This window comes from Delphinus delphis, chromosome 11 (genome assembly GCF_949987515.2).
Source record: "Delphinus delphis chromosome 11, mDelDel1.2, whole genome shotgun sequence".
In the NCBI taxonomy this organism is placed as follows: Eukaryota; Metazoa; Chordata; class Mammalia; order Artiodactyla; family Delphinidae; genus Delphinus; species Delphinus delphis.
Window position 1 is genome coordinate 1,032,397 of NC_082693.1, and position 18,489 is coordinate 1,050,885.

The 18,489-nt window shown below is 49.2% G+C and overlaps 1 protein-coding gene across 6 annotated transcripts in view; it reads left to right on the plus strand.

Annotated features, from left to right (window-relative positions):
• Window positions 1–10,778: 10,778 nt before the first annotated feature.
• The window catches only part of MICAL3 (microtubule associated monooxygenase, calponin and LIM domain containing 3), a 175,926-nt gene continuing 168,215 nt past the window's right edge, over window positions 10,779–18,489 (plus strand). For all 6 annotated transcript variants that reach the window (XM_060024039.1, XM_060024034.1, XM_060024035.1 and 3 more), the window contains exon 1: window positions 10,779–11,106. The gene's annotated coding sequence lies outside the window, so the exon portion shown is untranslated. The remainder of the gene's footprint in view (window positions 11,107–18,489) is intronic.

Genomic DNA, 18,489 nt, shown 5'->3' on the forward strand with positions numbered 1-18,489 from the left:
TATTTTGCATTTTAACAAAAGCTTATATCCAGAGACATGTAGAGGGAAACAAGGAAAGACTTATGATAAATTGTACAATAGAATACAAAGTAGCAAGCACACCATGTTTGTAACTTTCAATAACCTTCGTGCCTGTGGAAGATAAATTCCCATGTTCAAGCTGCTAAAATGATGGGTTATTGTTTTAAAAATTGATTTGCTGTTGTATATAAAACCTGTCAGACTGGAAGAAATGAATGTACAGGAGAAGAAAAGCAATCCCAGAAATTATCACATTACAATGTAGATTGTCGTTTTCTTGGCCCTAAAAACCAGAAAAATCACGAGTCAAAATTATGTGGAATAACTTCATGCTGTGTGGATTTTTTCACTCTTGTTGTAAACCAGTGTCAATTTTGGTAAATTCCTTGCTTAAGGCAGGTAGTTTGTGAATATCTGTTGACCCACTGATCTTTTCGTTAGACTATTCACAATCTCAATCCTGGGAAAACTTGAATTTATCTCTAAAGAAGCATCAGAAATCTTAGTGGAAGTAAGACTTTCTCTTTAACTGTATATTATAAGGGAACTTTAATTTTTCCATCATAGGGAGCACGTCTTTGGGAACTTTCCCGCCATTCTAAGAATTATAAGAATATTTTAAGTAGGTCACAGCTCTGAAGGGAGAGATAAGGGGTGTAATGGACAGGGGTCTGGGGAAACCTTGTTAGAAATTTGCCTAGTGTGGTTGTTTACATGATTTATTTGAGTTGGGAAAGAGAGTAGGGAAAGAGGGGCAGTGAGGGGCGGGTTCAAAACCAGCAACTTGGGACACCTGTTCTCTGGAATTTTCAGACCAACTGGCCGGGCATATAACTCCTGGGGCCCTCTTACCTTTGGGTTTTCTGTGTAACCTCGAGATAAACATTTAGTGTCTCTGTGTTTTCATCGTCCTCAAGAGGAATGAAAACTCTTGTTCTCTTCCCTCCAAAGGCATGTTCAGTGGAAGGTTTAGATTTTATGCGTATTTACGTGCCCCTTACGCCCCTTCCCTGAGGGTGTCTGCGTTTTCTGATAGGCCTTCCAGGAACAGCACACCAGGACACAGGAGGGGACAGAGTTATGGGGGAAACCCCATAAACAAAAGTGTGTGAGAGACACAGAGAGAAAACCTCGTCGTTGGGTCCACTCAGAAGCCCAGGATCAAACTCTCAGCAGCTCTGTGACGTGAGTGTCATCTTCTCCTTTTTCTGATCTGGAGAGGTTTCCTGCAATTCAGAGACACTAATGTGATCAGGGTTTTTCTGCAGAAACCAAGGAAGTGGGGATTTGGGCTCGTTTTACTCTCATGACAAAACGCACACTCTTGCATGCCTCCAAGCCAGACGACTTGGGTTCACGTTCTGAGTGTGGCTCTCGTTATCTATGTGTCCTCGGGCAAGTTTTCTTTAACTTCTCTGAAGCTCAATTACCTTATATTAAAATAGGGATAATAATGACAAAATGAGGTTATTAAGATGGTTAGAACTTATACCTTTTGGGGGTTTTTGGTTGCCAACATGGCAAGTAGACTCTAGGGCTAACTTTGGGGAAGGATGGAGGACATTTACTGGAAGAATATGAATTGACTCACACAACGGAAAGAAAAGTGAACAGCCAGGTCTCGGGAAGGATAAGACCCAGGGCAGCTAAGGGGGTTGAGAGAGCAGAGAGATAGATACCAGTTTCCTTCTTTAGGGTATTTGCGACGGGATGAATCAGTCCGTTATTTTCAGTTCTTGTGCCTTTCTGCTTAACACTCAAGTCCCAGGGAGAGAAGTCAGCCTGGCCGGCTCAGGGTGCCTCGTGACATGCCCGCCCACAAAAGAACTTGTGGGTACTGTTACCCCGCGAGAGTGCCCGCACGCCGGGCTGGCAAGAGCCCCAGACGCCCCCGTCCCCCCGGAGCTAGCGCGTCAAGCGCCCCAGCCCTGGACCAGGCACAAAGGAATAGCCCATGAGCGCTTGCTGGTGGCAGTCCTCAGGCCAGCAGCTGTGGACCCCAAACCGCGGGGCCTAGCGCTCTCCCCGTGTGTCAGGCTGTGGCGCACCGGGAGGTGGCATTTGAACAATGCCTGCGGTGAACCCTGAGGTGCCCCTGCAGGAGGTGGGCCCGCCACCCACCCCCACCCACCCCCACCCCAACCCCACCCTGGCAGGCTGAGGCGTCAACCCCCTAGGGCGGCTCTGCCCTGGCCTGGCCCCCGACAGGCAGGCAGGGGAGGGGAGTCAGCTGTCGCCCTGCCCCCGCTGTCGCCTCAGGGCTTTCATTTTCATGGTCAGGAGTTATCTTCTAGATAAGGTTGGGGGCATCTGGCCCAAGGGGCCTAGACTATTTATAGGTTTCCCCTCTGTGATTTTGCTGTGACTAGCGTCTGAGGGTGCGCCATGGTGATGTGTCTAGGCTGGGTTTCCAAGCAGGAGGCCGTATATAGAGAGAGACATGGATGCTCTTCTCATTCCCTTTCTCTTTTCCTTTTTTTTTTTTGCCGTGGGGTGGGGCGGTGGGGAGAGGCTGGTGGTGGTGGGTTGGGCTATTATGTTAAAATCGTACATATTTTTTCATTACAAAAGTAGGTTCCACAGTCCATTCTTTCCTGAAATGAAAGAGCACAAATGAGCAAAACTAAGGTAATCTAAAAGCCCCCCCACCCAATCCCTCTCTTCACTGAGATGGCAGCATGTTCATATTTACCCTTTCAAATTCCCTTTCCTTCTAACCCTTCAACCTACCTCTGCCTGGGGCAGGGAGGTGGTCCTTCAGGAGGACCTCTGCTTGTTCTCTGCATGTGGGAACGGGGACGAGTTAGAGAGGCTCAACTCCTGGAACACCTCTCTCTCTCTTTCTTTTGAGGGCCCACTCAAATAGCCCCTTCTCCACAAAACTTTCCCTGACCTCTTTTTTTTTAATGAATTTATTTATTGATTGATTTTTGGCTGCACTGGGTCTTCGTTGCCGCGCGCGGGCTTTCTCTAGTTGCAGCGAGCAGGGGCTACTCTTCGTTGCGGTGCGTGGGCTTCTCATTGCGGTGGCTTCTTTTGTTGCAGAGCATGGGCTCTAGGCACGCGGGCTTCAATAGTTGTGGCACACGGGCTCAGTAGCTGTGGCACGCGGGCTCAGTGCTCACGGGCTCAGTAGTTGTGGCACACGGGCTCAGTAGTTGTGGCTCGCGGGCTCTAGAGCGCAGGCTCAGTAGTTGTGGCTCACGGGCTTAGTGGCTCCACGGCATGTGGAATCTTCCCGGACCAGGGCTCAAACTCGTGTCCCCTGCATTGGCAGGCGGATTCTCAACCACTGTGCCACCAGGGAAGCCCTCTCTGAGCTCTTGAATGGGAGCCTTCTCACTCTCACGAGATAGCAATTTCCACCTGGTAAAGACCCTTTTCTATGCATGTCTCACTTTCCCTGTCCCACTGTCAGCTCCTTGAGGGCAGACCCCATGTCCTGTTGATCTGGGGATGCTCTCAGTGCCCAGACAAGTGCCTCGTCCGTCGTAGACACTCGTGATGATTGAATGCGAAGGAATCAGAGGCCGAAATCAAACAGAAGTTCCATGATCTCAAATAGGAGCAAAGGGGATTTGGGGTCCTGCATGTGCCCTTACTAGGCCCCAGGCAAAGGCAGATTTGACATCTTTTCCTTTCCCATAAAAGACAGATGCACTTGGATGTGTTTTCCTCTTAAACCTGAAAACACTGACTTGTGTGCCAGTGGTCTCGAATGTGTCAGCTCCATTCCGAGGCTTTATCAGAGCATTGTCTGTTATTATCAGATTCCTACATGTACAGTGTCATGTGCTGTCTCCTCTCTCCCTCCACTCCTTTCTTTTCATTCTTTTCTCTTTCACAATTGAAAACAGAGCTGTGTGAAACAAGTCATATTCAAATATAACCCAGCTGGGCCGAGCTTGACCTTTGCCTCATGCACTATTGAAGCTGATGTTTTTATTTTTAAGAGCATGTGTTTGAGCCCCAGAGGAAAGACAGACTGGAAGGACAGAGAGCTTCTTTCGCTCCTCACTGGGGAAGGGGCCAGTCACTAGGCGAGTTTGTTTCAGTTCTGCAGCCGGGTAGCCTTCAGTCCTGTCTGATGGTAGGTGGAGCCCCAAGGCCTGTGTTCAGAGAAATATATATATATTTCTATACACATTACGCCTATACATGAATACGTATATCTATTTATTTATTTATTTTGGTAAATTTTTCTTAGTTGTGGCTGTATATGAAGATATAAGTCCGGAAAAACCCTGTTCACAAATTTTCTGTTTCCTCGAGGCTTTCCAGCGCTTGGTGTGGCTTCGCTTAGGGAAGCGTCTTCCTGCGCGTTACAACAGGGCTCCAGGAAACTCTCTTTTGGTCATGATTACAATGTGGTGGTTCTAGATTTTATTTTGCAGTGGCTTTGGTGACTAGAGGTATCTTCCATAGACTCCCATCTTGATTTTGCTCACTTGTACTTACACAGAATTTCTGGCTACTACAGAATGTACATACCAGTGAGTTAGGGGAGACACCTCTCAATGTTTTGTCATTGTATTATGAAAAATGATGCAGAAGTAGCTTTGCAATTTTGTCAAGTTGCATTTAAATTTCCTTTCTCCTGGCAGGGTGAAACTTGCAACCCAATCAAGGAATTAGTTAGAAAGATTTAGTTGGAAGATTTCTGATTTTTTTACCTGTTAGCCTAAGGATAAACCCCAGAACCCAGGATGTCTTCCAGCTCTGGGACATCACAGTCCACGATCCTCTTAGCTTCTCTGCAGAAGACTGGGTTGCTTTCACATCAGCCCACAGTATAGAAGAGGGGCAGGACAACGAGCTTTTCGGACCTTTGTGTCTTCAGTAGGTCCACATGACAACGGATGTAGCCCAGGAATCCAATTGTACCACCCTGTTCCTCCCTCTTGACTCTCTCATGCTACGGGTGGATGGGGTGGGCTTCTGAGCCCATCCAGGCATGCTGGGGCCTTCAGTCTCCACGTAGCTTGGCTTTACCTTGGATCTGAACACCCCTGGGGTCATGATAAACTGAACTAGTGGCAGTAATGGGTGTGATGTTTAGAATGCTTGGATTGAATGGACTGAGTTCCTATTGGACCATGGAATCCATCCACAGGCAGTGTTTCATTCAGCATTCTTTGCTTGTGACAGAAAGCTGACCAAAGCTGGTTTAAGTTTAAAAAAAAAGAAAAGAAAGAAAAAAAAAGAAGGAATGTATCGTTTCACACACTGGCTTCCTGTGAGGCTTGAGTCAGGGCTTACAGATTTGACCAGACCTAGCTTCTCTCTCTGTTTCTCAACTCCACTCCTTCTGATGCAGGCTCTACCTCATGGCCCAAAATGGCTGCCAGCAGCTCCCAGAGCTATCTGCATCCCACATCAAGTCCAGAGTGGGATTGTGCTCAATCCTGACCAAACCACACTGGGAATGGGGGAGGGGTAAATTCTTCAATGGTAAATTAGGCTACTGATGGCCAGAGAGGAGGAGATCCTGTGGAGGCAACCACTAAGCAAAAACAAAGTCAAGGGACAAGAAGTTAGGCAGGAGTTGAGAATAATATTGGGTGGATTAGCCACTCAGTATGGAGGATGCCCCGTCACAGAACTGGGTGTTGTTGAAGAAATGAGATTTTCGTATTAGGCAGTGCTAAATATAACTCAGGACTGATCTCCTTTTATAGCTAAAAAAGTTTCTGTGTAAGGATTTGTTACCAATTTCACAGTTGTAATTTATGGTGTATGTGCTGTTTTGAGCCATCTGTTCCACTACCTTCTTTTACTGGTTCAGGTGACATGGCCCTGGGTTTGTCTAGTTATTTGAGCAGATTTTACTCTGATCTCTACATCAGTTCTCAGGGATTTGGGAGAGGAGTGGTTGAATGGGGAAAAAGGAAACACTCATTTTGCTGTTAAGTTCCAGGGGACTTGGAAGGAAAGATACATATTTATTACCTTGATGGATTAAAAATACACTATGATAAAACAACAAGATATTGTTTTTTCATCTGTCAAATGGCAAGGATTACAAAAGAAATCTTGAGGGCTGGTGAGGGTTCAGAGAAATAGCTACATCACACATTGCTGGTGGGAACGTAACTGGTGTAAACTTCCTAAAAGACCATTTGGCAATATATGTGAGACATTTAAAAAATGTACGTGCATTTTGACCAAGCAATTCTATTTCTAGAATTATTAGGAACTAATCATAAAAATATATAAACATTTACATATATGGATAATCCTTGAAGTTACATATAATAATGAAGAATTGGAAATAATCTTAATGAGTAAAAACAGAATCTTGGTTAAGTAAGTTAAGGTATAACCATAGGATGCAGCCATTTAAAATCATGTTTTAGAATAATCTACGTGGCATGGGAAAATTCCTGGTCTTGTTAAGAAGAAAAGTAGATTGCAAAGCAGTTTGATCAATTTTTTTTTTTTTTTTTTTGGCTGCATTGGGTCTTCGTTTCTGTGCGAGGGCTTTCTCTAGTTGCAGCGAGCGGGGGCTACTCTTTGTTGCGGTGCGCGGGCTTCTCATTGTGGTGGCTTCTCTTGTTGCGGAGCATGGGCTCGAGGCGCGCGGGCTTCAGTAGTTGTAGCATGCAGGCTCAGTAGTTGTGGCTTGCGGGCTCTCGAGTGCAGGCTCAGTAGTTGTGGCACACGAGCTTAGATGCTCCGTGGCATGTGGGATCTTCCTGGACCAGGGCTTGAACCCGTGTGCCCTGAACTGGCAGGTGGATTCTTAACCACTGTGCCACCAGGGAAGCCCCTGATCAATTTTTATTTATTTATTGGGCTGTCCTGGGTCTTAGTTGCAGCACACAGGATCTAGTTCCCCAGCCAAGGATTGAACCTGTGACCCCTGCAGTCTTAACCACTGGACGGCCAGGGAAGTCCCTGATAAATTTTGTTTTTAAAAAAGATACGTACAAGGGGACTTCCCTGGCAGTCCAGTGGCTAAGACTGCAGAGTGAACGGGTTAGATCCCTGGTGGGGTAAAGGCACTGCCAAAAAAAAAAAAAAAAAAAGATACATACAAAAAAAGAAGATACATACACATGTACACACAAAAAAGTATAGGAAAAAGCATATATCAAAATTATAAGGGACTTCCGTGGTGGTGCAGTGGTTAAGAATCTGCCTGCTAATACAGGGGACACGGGTTCGAGCCCTGGTCTGGGAAGATCCACACGAGCAGAGCAAGTAAGCCCGTGCTCCACAACTATTGAGCCTGCACTCTGGAGCCCCCGAGCCACAACTACTGAGCCTGCGTGCCACAACTACTGAGCCTGCGCTCTAGAGCCCGCGAACCACAACTACTGAGCCTGCGCGCCCTAGAGCCTGTGCTCTGCAACAAGAGAAGCCACCGCAATGAGAAGCCTGCGCACCGCAACCAAGAGTTGCCCCCGCTCGCCGCAACTAGAGAAAAGCCTGCGTGCAGCAATGAAGACCCAGTGCAGCCAAAAATAAATAAATAAATAAATTTAAATAAAAAAAATTATTAAAAAAAAACAACAGGGGCTTCCCTGGTGGCGCAGTGGTTGAGAGTCCAGCTGTCGATGCAGGGGACACGGGTTCGTGCCCCGGTCCGGGAAGACCCCACATGCCGCAGAGCAGCTGGGCCCGTGAGCCATGGCCGCTGAGCCTGCGCGTCCGGAGCCTGTGCTCCGCGATGGGAGAGGCCACAGCAGTGAGAGGCCCGTGTACTGCAAAAAAAACACAAAAATCAAAACAAAATTGTAACAGAGATATGCCAGTAAGAGGAATGGCTAAATTTTATTTTATTTATTTTTGTACTTTTCTCTATTAAAAAATTCTAAATGATGTGCATGTTTTACTTTGGAAATCAGAAATTTTCTTTTTCTTAAAAGGAAGACCACACCACAGTGCTTCCAATGGCCAGATTATGGACTGGCATCCTCCTCCCTGCTGTTTGGTTCGTGTCCAGTTATTTCTGGGTATCCTCTGTCTCTCCACCTTCCTCCCGAGCACGCACGCCCTCTCCCCACCCCAGCCCTCTCCCAGAACTCAGTCCTGTGCTCGTCCTGCTCTAGGGCAGGGGCGTTCCGACATGCGCTTGTATGTTTAGCTGGGGATGGAATCCCGGCACACGCCTCTGAGGAGCTGATCCGATCCACTCCGTACCAAGGGGGTCTGATGTTTTCCACACTCATCCAGCCCGTAGGTACAGGCTTCATGGGCGATCCATCAGGACAACCTCACACAACCTGACAGTTGTGTGCTCACAGTAGGTGCCCAAGAAATGCTTGTGCTCTCTGGGGATGAGGAAAGACAGGAGAGCTATGGGAGTGAAATTAACTGGATGGACTAGGACTGGGCCAGGCAGAGAGAGCGGCTTGGAAATACTTGGCTTCAGGATGGCCGTCTTCTCGATCCATATTAAAAGTTCACTGGCTCCCAGGCCATTTGGCTGGCATGTCCATCCCTGGGGGGCATTTCAGCAGCTTCAAAAGAATGAAATCATTAGCCCAGCTTGTGTTTTCAGGCCGCATCACGGCTGTCGGTGGAGCAGGGCGTTTCACTAAATGGCAAATTAGAAAGTTCCCCGAATTGGGGTCAGCAACCCTGTACGTAGAAGCCCCTCCCTCATGGGCGTGGGGCTGATTCTGTCTCCAGGCAGAATCAGTTGGGGGCTGTTTTTGTTGCCCTTTGCTATTGAATTTGCCAGATGTGTCAAAGACGTGATCTCATTGACGAAGTACAACCAATAAACCAGTGAAGTGAAATGCACGGTGCTTCTCACCGTCCGTCCTTCTTGGCTGGCTTTGCCCACTGCGAGCACTGGCTGTACCAGGCTCCTGGTCCCACAGTTTGCTATTTTGTATTTGTTCCCTTTTTGCTTATAATGGCTCTCTACTTGTTACATATAAAAAGGCTGTGTTCCCTCAGGGAGCAGGTGTTGCAGGGGGAAAATCCTCAACTTGGAAAACCAGAGGCCTTATTCACCAGTGTTGTTACAGCAGCCAAATGCATCGGCCTACACGCAGCTTCGGCTGTAACAAACTGCTCCTAACCGTCCTGATGTGATTGTTTTGAGGCTGAAATGATATAGGTATAGAGATCAATGTAAAACACGATGTAGGTGTATCACATTATCTTTTGTACAGAATGCAGTTGGTTCTTAAGAAATAGGAGATAGCGTTGCATTGTGGGGGCTGTGAAGGTAGGCACTGGAGTTAGGCCCCGACTTCGTGCACTTGGGCAAGTCAGCTCTCCAAGTCTGCCTGAGGCTGAAATGAAAGCACTTCCAAACAGTACCCAGCACATGGTAAGCATTTAATAAATGTAAGCAGCTGCCGCTGTTGCTACTGTCCATGAAGGAGAGAGGTATATATGTCAATAAAAATTGCATAGTAGGGCAGAAAATCAGGGTTTGGGGAGCACAAAGTAGAAGTGGGAACTCTATAAGCCAGCAGCTTCTGTTCATCCGTCTGGGAAGGCTTCATGGAGGAACTGGACTTTCTAGAACTCTTTGCATAATAGTTGGAAGATGAGTTGTCTGGCTGGGGAGTGGAGCTACTAAGGGTGCCCCAAACACCTGATACAATTTGCAAGAGGGTTGAGCGGGTGCAGGGTGAGCAGCTGATGGGAGGTTGAAAAGTTCTGAAAAAGGAAGGTGGAGTTGGCCTTAGGCTTGGTACCAAAATGTAGGCCTGCTGCCTGTGTAAAGCTCTAAAACAGAGCAGGTGGGACCCTTACAGGACATGTTGAAGTCTTGAATTTGACAGGCAGTGAGACTGAGAGCCTCACGGGCCTTGCAGAGTTCAATGGCTGCTGCAGACCTGAGGTAGTGACCAGCACTTTGGCAACTCTGATGATGCCTGACCAGCAAGACTTGTTGCTGAAGCCAGGGATTCTGGACAGTTCAACAGGCGAATGAATTATTAATTGAAGCTTTGTCTGATTACATGGAGGAAGAGAGAAGAGGAGGAGGTGACTCTTGGAAGAGTATAAATTATTGGGGAGAATGTGGTTCTCCACATAGAAGAAGAATGCTCTGCTTTAAGAAAGGGACCCAGAAAGGATATTGACTTTGTCTTGACAAAAGGTGAGGTTAATACCGTCTATATCAAGGAACTGGTGTCAACTTTCAACTTTGGTTGAAAGAAAGTCTACTCATTTTCAAGCAAAGCTCTTTAGGAAGATGCCCCAATTTGAAGTACATATGTAAATATTGCTAATCCCATGCAAAGGCTCATAGGCTCGCAAAGTATGAGAAGGACCATCAGAGATCAGTTCTAGTCCAATATCCTCATTGGATTAGATAACTGAGGCCAAGATGGAGTAACCTACCGAAAGGCACACACGGATATCTGCTTCAGTTCTCTCCATATTTTCTTTTCGCTCTCTAATCCCGAAACTTGAGGATCCCCAGTCTCTTTGTTTCCCTTCTTGATAGGATCAGAAAGAAAATTCCAGTTGTGTTGTGCGGCGGCTACTGAGCGCAACGAATACGTGCCCTTTAATCGCACCCTCTCTCCTCCCCATCTGGCCTGCTTTGATGTGCCCACCGTCCTTTTCCATTGGCCATTTCGCGCGGTTCCTCGCCCCCTTCTAAGGTTATCAACCAATCAGCTTCTCCCTGGACCCTCGGGGCGGGCTTTGAGGAATGTACCACTGGACCCGCGGGGAAGGGGTGGAGAGGAGGAAGGGTGTGGCGGCGGCTCCTTTCCTTACCTTCTGCATAGAACTATGAGCTTCTGGCAAAGTCTGAGCCTACGGGTAGCGACGGCGTCCCTGGGGATAGGAGGCAGAGCGGGTTCCGGAGGCGCGGTGATGTCGGCGCCCCGAGGCCGGGGTCCGGTGGTCGCGCCCCGGGGGCTGCAGCCCCGCCCTCACATGTGCCCGCCCCGCCCGGCGGCAGCGCTGCTACCTCAGCAGCCGCCGCGGTGCAGCTCGCGCGGCACGGCGAGCGCTGAGGAGCGGCCGTGGGGTGAGGCGCTGGCTGTAGCGGGGTCGCCGTGGGGCTGGGGCGCCGGACGCCGCGGCCGTAGGGTCGAGGGGCCGAGGTGCGGGACTGCGGGCTGCTGCCAGGACGCCGGCGCACTGAGGCATGCGGCGGAGGTGAGACGGGCTCTGGACCGGGCCGGGACCCGTGCGGGCCGGGCGCCTCCCTCTGGCCGCCGCGGCCCCGGAGCAGACGGCGGGCCCGGGTCCAGGGCGGCGGGCGGCGGGCGGGAGGCTCGGCGCGCTTGCCGTGGGCGCTGTCCGAGGCCGGGCACGAGGAGACCCGCAGGCCGCCCTCGAGTCCGCGAGCGGACGCGCCGCTGAGAAGCCGCGCCGGGGAGCGCGGGCGCGGCGGGGCCTTGACCACTCGTTTTTCCCGTGGCCCCCGTCCCCTCAGGTCCCCACGTGTCCCCCATCCTGTGTCTCCCTTGTCCCTCCTTTCCTCCAGGTCCTCCCATGTCCCCCATTCCCCTTCTCCTCGTCCCCTCGTCTCTCCGTGCCCCCATCCCCCCGTGTCCCCCATCCACCCGTGTTCCCATCTCCCCGTGTCCCGATCCCCCCCGTGTTCCTCCATCCCCCCTGTGCCCCTGTCCCCCCGTGTCCCCCCGTCCCCTATGTGCCCCTGTCCCCCGTGTCCCCCATGCCCTGTGTCCCCCATCCCCTGTGTCTGCCATCCCCCCGTGACCCCATTCCCCTGTGACCGCCGTCCCCCGTGTCCCCATCCCCTCGTGGTCCCCCATCTCCCGTGTGCCCCTGTCCGCCTGTGTCCCCCCGTGTCCCCTCGTCCCCTAAGGCGCACGGACCGCCCTCGTCTCCCGATTCCCCTCCGCACTCAGTTCAGGGAAAGCGTCCCCAGCCCTGCACCCCGCGTGTGAGGTCTAAGGTGGCTCCTTACCGCAGGCAGCATTGACCGCCGACATCAGGGCTTAGTGCCGAGAGATGGAGGTGTCTTGGGAGCAGTGTTTCTTCAAGGCTTACCACCTTCTCATCTTCTGGGTTGTGGATGGAGAGATGGCGTGTAAACTTTGCAAGTTCCATCCGTGTGACAGTTTGCCAGGGAGACAGTCGTTTGGATCGCACCCCAGGGTGCGGATGAGGCGGGTGTTGTAGGGAGCAGGACCCTTCAGTTGCGGGGCCAGCAGGAGGGCTGTGTGCGTCACCACCTGGCCACACAGATGCCAGTTCCTTGTTTCGGTGGCTGTCCTGTAAGCACGTCTGTAAGGGTCGCTCAAGAGGATAGCACAGGGACCTCCCTGGCGGTCCCGTGGGTAAGACTCCGCGCTCCCAATGCCGGAGGTGCGGTCCCTGCTCGGGGAGCTAGATCCCGCGTGCCGTTTGGTGCGGCCTAAGGGATAAAAAAGAGGCTAGTATGAATTTCTTATTTGATCTTCAAACGGACTTGGTCAGAAACTTGACTCAGGCTGTTGTGGCCCTACAGTGAATGCTTCTTGTGCTCCAGGTTTTAAAAAATTTTTAACTTTTTGGATAGTATGTTAAATACCATGAGTTAATTCTAGAATTATAGGAGAAACAGGGTTTAGATGTTCCTCTTGCAAAGAATCTTTGGGAACTTGGACCTGGTTCCTAGCTAAGCCTCCTTTTTGTGTTCACAGCACTAACGTTTGAAATGTCTGGAACTTGACTGCTTGGTTGTGAGGGTTTTTTCCCCACCTGGGATGGTCCAGGTGACTGCTGTTTCCTGGTGTTCTAGGTGTTGGGAAGAAAATGGGCTTTGGAGTAATGTACACCAAGTATTTAGTGCAATGCCTGACACACAGTAGATGTTTAATAACCATGAATGATTTTCTTCTTTCCTGTCTGGTTTTGGGAGACCCATGGATGATGAAATCAGATGCAGTCTTGTTTGCGTGCTCGCTTCTTAAGTTAGGACTAGTCCCCCAACCTCCCCACTCCTCTTCCCATCCCAACCCCTAGCTCTCACACCAAAATTTTTATGGTACATTAAAAATGAAACTCAAACCTCCAGACCTAGAAGTAAATATCAAGCAAGAAAAAATTGAGCTCTTCCTTCCAGCTCATGTGTGCATTTTTTCAGAAAGGATGGTGTACACCGTGGAAGAGGTCTTACACTGCTCACACAGGTGAATAAATGGTCAGAGTGGACCCTTTCTTGGGTCTGTTGAGAAGTCCTGTGGGTAAGGATTTTGGTTGTCGTTGGTTTAACCTGTCCGGGCGGAACCATAAACTCTTCCTAATTTCTCCTGGCATCGGGATGTAAGAAATGGCCCAGAGTGAGTGATACCTGACCAGCAGGCAGGGCACAGTCCTAGATTTGTGGGCTCTGCCTCTGAACTGGGGTTTACATGTACCCCCTCCTGCTTGTACCAGGCTCCATGCGACCAGATTAAAAGGCTGTCAAACCCAATGTTCTTGAAAGAGTAAGTAGCACCATGGTTTATGTATGTCCCATAATATTGGGAGTCACATTTTAATAATAATCGTACTCTGGATTTATTTATTGCTTTTCTTTGAAGAAGTGAAAGCTTTTTCATCGTCTGTTATCATTGATTTGTTTTTGTCTCTGAGGTCATCAAGTTTAGTGCAGTGTGTTTTTCCTACCTTATAGATGAAGAAATGGAGGTGATGTGATTTGTTCTAAGTAGTGAGTTGATGCCTGAATTGGGCTTCAACTGAGTTTTCCTTCTTATGGAATTTCTTTCTTTTTTTTTTTTAAACATCTTTATTGGAGTATAATTGCTTTACAGTGGTGTGTTAGTTTCTGCTTTATAACAAAATGAATCAGCTATACGTATACATATATCCCCATATTCCCTCCCTCTTGCGTCTCCCTCCCACCCTCCCTATCCCACACCTCTAGATGGTCACAAAGCACCGAGCTGATCTCCCTGTGCTATGCGGCTGCTTCCCACTAGCTATCTATTTTATGTTTGGTAGCGTATATAAGTCCATGCCACTCTCTCACTTCGTCCTAGCTTACCCTTCCCCCTCCCGGTGTCCTCAAGTCCATTCTCTACGTCTGTGTCTTTGTTCCTGTCCTGCCCCTAGATTCTTTTTTTTTTTTTTTTTTTAGATTCCATATATATGTGTTAGCATACGGTATTTGTTTTTCTCTTTCTGACTTACTTCACTCTGTAGGACAGACTCTAGGTCCACCCACCTCACTACAAATAACTCAATTTCATTTCTGTTTATGGCTGAGTCATATTCTATTGTATATGTGTGCCACATTTTCTTTATCCATTCATCTGTCGATAGACACTTAGGTTGCTTCCATGTGACATTTCACTGATTCGTTTGTAGGGGAAAAAAAAACCTCTTTTTTTGGAACCTGGAAAACTTAAAGACACCAGACCATTGTGCTTTTTAGATTACTAGATAGCTAAGAATAGTTAGCATTTGTTGGGTGCTTATGTGTGGGAGCCTATGCCATCACCTCATTTCTTCCCCACGACAGTGTACAAGGTGGGACGTTTATTTTCCCTGGTTTTACATGAACAAGGGTTTGGTGAGACCCAGGTCAAGGCAGTGACAGAAAGCGGGGCTGGCACTCAAAGCTGGGCTGATTCTGAAGTGTGTGCTCCTAACCTGCATGCTTTAGTGGAGACTGGGGAGCAGACGGCAGAGTCCCTGACACCTGTTGCTGCTGCTTCTCTGGGTCTGATGGGCTGTGGTTTTACAGGGGCTTTAGTTTTCTTTCTTTCTTTTTTTTTTTTAAATAAATTTATTTATTTATTTTTGACTGCGTTGGGTCTTTGTTGCTGCACGGGCTTTCTCTCGTTGCGGTGAGCGGGGACTACTCTTCGTGGCGGTGCATGGGCTTCTCATTGCGGTGGCTTCTCTTGTTGCGGAGCACGGGCTCTAGGCGCGAGGACTTCAGTAGTTGTGGCATGCGGGCTCAGCAGTTGTGGCTCACGGGCTCTAGAGCGCAGGCTCAGTAGTTGTGGTGCACGGGCTTAGTTGCTCCGCGGCATGTGGGATCTTCCTGGACCAAGGGCTCGAACCCTGTCCCCTGCATTGGCAGGCGGACTCTTAACCACTGTGCTACCAGGGAGGTCCCTGGGGGCTTTATTTTTCATTGAAGTAGAATAGTAGAAAAGATTCTGGGCTTTTCTTAGACCAGAAGCATTCTTTAGACAGATCATTAGTTTAGGAAAAATAGAGCTGAAAACGATCTTTACTTGGAGAGTGTGAAATATTTAATGAGGCCAGATGGGGAGAATAGGGATAGAGAGAATTGAAATGGTTTGTGGACGGAGGAAATTTGTGATATTCTAACCCAGGGGACACCTTTAGTACACAGGCTTTTTAACTTAAGTGGCAGGTTGAAATTGTAAACCTGGAGGCATGGCACTTGGGCTAGAATCTGTGCAGTAAATAAGGCTCTCAGTTTCTGCTTTAGATGGCAGAGTTGAAAATCTGATTCTTCTTTGGTCTTTAACTTCCACAAATAATGCGGTACATTGTGGGAATGGTGGGGATATTGTTGGGAAATTCACCTAAACTGTCCATGGACTTCCCCTTCCTCCAGCCACCCCTTCTGTCACCTTTGGTTCCACTTTTCAGAATTCAGCTCTGAACCTGTGGAATGGCGTGTGGTGGTGGAGGGCATCGGGCTCTGAGGTGCGTGATACGCACCAGGGGACAGAACAACATCCCTGCCCCCTGGGGCTCAGCTGCACATGACTTGCTGTTTTCTTGGTGTGGGCTTTAGCTGTCTTGAGGTGTATGGTCATTGTTATCAAGAAAGTGGGGAGGGAGGACAGGAAAACTATCCCGCTAAACCCTGCAGTTCATTGACTTTTTGTCAGTGTCAAGTTTCACACAGAAGAGAAAATTGCCACGAGTTAAAAAAAAAAAAAAAAAGAAAGTGGTGACAATCAGATTAAAGAAGGGAGAAGAAGTAGGACTGTTGGTTTGTACCCTGGTGAAAGATGGAAGACAAAGGGCAGAAGCTTCTGCTAAGGGGTCAGGTCCCTGGCAGGAGCGGTGCCTCCACAGTGTCTGTGCCGGAGGACGGACAAGCTCGTGTGGGTGTGTGGATGAACACCGGGAGAGTGGTCTTTCTGCGTTAGGCGGGTCTACAGAGGCCTGTTTAACCATTGACCTAGGGACCTAGTGAAGGGTCCGGTCTGGTTAACTCTGGAAGGAGAGGAACAGTACTCCGTCAAGTGGTTAACTAGTAGCTTTTATTGATTTTTTCCTTACTGTTAAAGCAAATAACTACATGAAAGGCGGAGTGAAACTTTGGTTGGTCCCGGCTTTGCCCTGTCTCCTGCCCTGCCTCTTTTCTGTTGCTGATTTAAGCAAAGCATGGAGGAGGCCTGAGTCCCTGTCTCTGTGCTGGAGCTTGGGAGAGAGAGGGGCAGAGCAGCCCAGAGGGAAGACCAAGGGCAGGCAATACTTCCTCCAGCCCCGGCCGCCCCCAGATTATACCAACAAACCTCCACGCAGGTTGTCCCCGGGCTACAAAAGGCCGGCTTACAAAGGTCCCGGCTACCTTCCTGGCTGCCTTCCTCACAGCACCCACCCCCACGACCAGGCTGCCTTGTGATTGCCAACGCTGGGTCTGTGAGTAGCAGAGGAAGAGAAGTGGGGAGAGTAGCATCCCGACGGTGGCGTCTGCAGTCCCGTGTCCAGATCGTTAGCTGTGTGCTGGGCCTGTTCTGAGTGGGTGCATGGTGACCGCTCTCAGTCCTCCTGGCCGTCTGAGCGGGTCGGTGCTGCGATGGCCCCTGTTTCCTGCACACAGAGAGCTCAGTGATTGTCCCGTTAGAAAAGGTGGACTTAGGCGTCATTCAGACTCAGGCATTCGGTTCTGGAGTTGTGCTCTCACGGACCAGTCAAGGGCAGCTGACTTACCTCTGTCATGGGGGTCAGCCCTTCCTCTCTTCCAGCCTTCCCTGCACTGTTTCACATTGTCCCTCTCTTCACTTTTGAGTTATCTGTTTGAAATGCTACAGGAGAGATGCGTTTAGGTTAACTCGCATATTCCTTTAAAAAGGGGGCAGGGTCAGAGGAGGTAATTCTGAAGCATTCAGAGGGGAACACAGGTGGGCTTCCCAGAAGGGACACTTAGGACAGTGTAGTCTTCGGGGACCTAGTGGCTGGGCCATGGGATCTGGAAAGAGGGTTGATTACAGGTCTGCTGTCTGAAAAGCTGAGGAAACCCTTCCCCTTCCCTCCTCTACCTTTTTGCCTGGCCTGGGTTTCTGATTCCCAAAACCTAGAGCTCGCACAAACCCTATCTTTGCCCTAGCTCAACTACTTTATGGATGATTTTTATTTAATTTATTTATTCTTTTCTAAACGAGGTAGTGTGGGATCCTAACCACTGTTTGGAACAGAACCTTTTACCCAGTTTGGTCGTGACTGGTCAGAGTCATTTGTTTCCCTGTGAAAAAGGAAAAGGAAGTATTTTAACTAGTGACATGGTCATGTTTCAGTTTGTTTCCAAAGCAGATAGGCTTTTGTCAAAACCAGACTTGCAGACATAGGGAAAACAAATCAACCTTCTGCCTTTGGCATTTTTAAGCACCCTTAGACAAGTAGGTACCCTGGGTAATTATATAGGAGTAGCCATCACCTACCAAGCGCTACGGTGGGCCAGACACAGCCCAGCGCCTTATGTGCACGCACCACGTCTAGTCTCCTGCTTCACACCAGGGAAACTATTGCAGAGAGGCTAAGGTCCGTAACCTTAAATAAGTTGCTGAGGCTGGATGACTCCAAATCCTGTGCGTCTAATCACCTCGCTGTAAGGTGACATGTTGAGGGAGCAAAAAGAAGAGGAAGCAAGGAAGAAAAAGGCAGTATGGGGCAGGGAGAGAAATGGGAGAGATGGCAGTGTGCCTGGGCCCCCAGGACTCACTGGACGCTGTGTGCCTCAGTGGGCTGAGCAGGGCCCAAAGACTCCTTGGACCTCGACCACCCTCAGGGAGCCCGGGGACAGAGGGGCCGGAACCTAAGAGCTTTGACTTCATGCTGGGGCTTCCTCTTAGCACATGTTTATTGAGCAGCTGCTATATGTAAGGCACGTGCCAGACAATAAGACGCTGTCCGCCTGCAAGTGGGGAAAGCACAGATGCAGAAAACCATAATGTGTTGTGATTAGTGGCTCCACTGGCCGGGGAGCCCTGAACATGGAGTGGTAAGAAAATTTATACTAACGGGCAAAATATTTTTTTGTCCATTTGGTTTTGTTAATTTCGTACACATAAGATTGAGAATTTCTAGAATTTACCCCCGTGGCTATTGTTTCAGGAATGTTTGTATATTTGCAAACAGCGGATCTGTTTGCAGCTGCTCTCTGAGGAGCAGCCCAGCACCTTGGCTGTAGGAAAGGCTGGGGCCACCTCTTCTTCCTGAAGGCTGCCCTTTGGCCCAGCACCACTGCCATCTGTGGCTTGTGCTGCTTGCCTTGGAGGTGCCAGTGCTCTGGGCTGCTGGAGTACCGTTTCCCAGGTGCTCTAACAGTGGGAGCAGTCGTGAGCAGGGAGGCGCTTAACCGATGCTTTGGGA